We start from the raw sequence: 842 nt of genomic DNA, 5'->3' as shown, positions 1-842 counted from the left end.
CGCCGACACCGCCACGGATGGCCGCACGTGAGTAAAATCAGGGGCATATCCACCCACTCCTGGGGCTTTTGGGTTTCGAATTCAGGTACCAATGCTAAGTCGTGACTTGTCGACGAACGCAGCGTGGTAGATTTTCCGTCGTTTGCAATACCGTCAAAACATTGGTTGTATGACTGCTTGCCGGCTACAACAAAACGTGGGCCGCTGGAGTGAACCGGGAAAAGTCTCGCAAGCGTTGTTCGATCATGAATTGGCAATGGGATGAGATGAGTTCACATACAAATTCACACACAAAACAATATGCAAAATTGTTTCTTAGTCTATGATTGGTCAAATAAGTTTCAGTGTTTTATCGTATTCTCTGATTGTTTCAGACGCAAAATCAGTCCATGATTGGACAAATACATATAATGAATCTGGAGTTCTCTGACTGGATGATTTGAGACACTGGACAGATTTCGCTACAGGATTTTCCTGTGAACTTTCCCTGTGGAACCTTCATCGGATCTCACTGGGAAATTTACTGCCGAGAAATTCCGGTGAGGTCTACCCCACAGGGATGACAAATCTACACACAAAGCAGTTAATACAGTGAACCCGGAAAAAGCCGACACCCCCAAAAAAGCCGACCACCTCTGTAAGATGATCTGATTTACTTCCTCTGTTAGCTATTACTGCCACCATTTGAATTGCAAGTGACCCCAAAAATTCATATCTTATCCAAATTTGATGGTCAATATCATAAAAAATGGAGAATAAAAAACAGAGGGATCATCCAATGGCACGGAGGACTCCAGAGGAAATTTTGGTGGTCGAAATCGACCCCGCGTGAGAGCCACCAA

The sequence above is a fragment of the Aphanomyces invadans genome (assembly GCF_000520115.1).
Source record: "Aphanomyces invadans strain NJM9701 unplaced genomic scaffold supercont1.7, whole genome shotgun sequence".
NCBI lineage: Eukaryota > Oomycota > Saprolegniomycetes > Saprolegniales > Verrucalvaceae > Aphanomyces > Aphanomyces invadans.
This window is presented reverse-complemented; position numbering follows the sequence as displayed.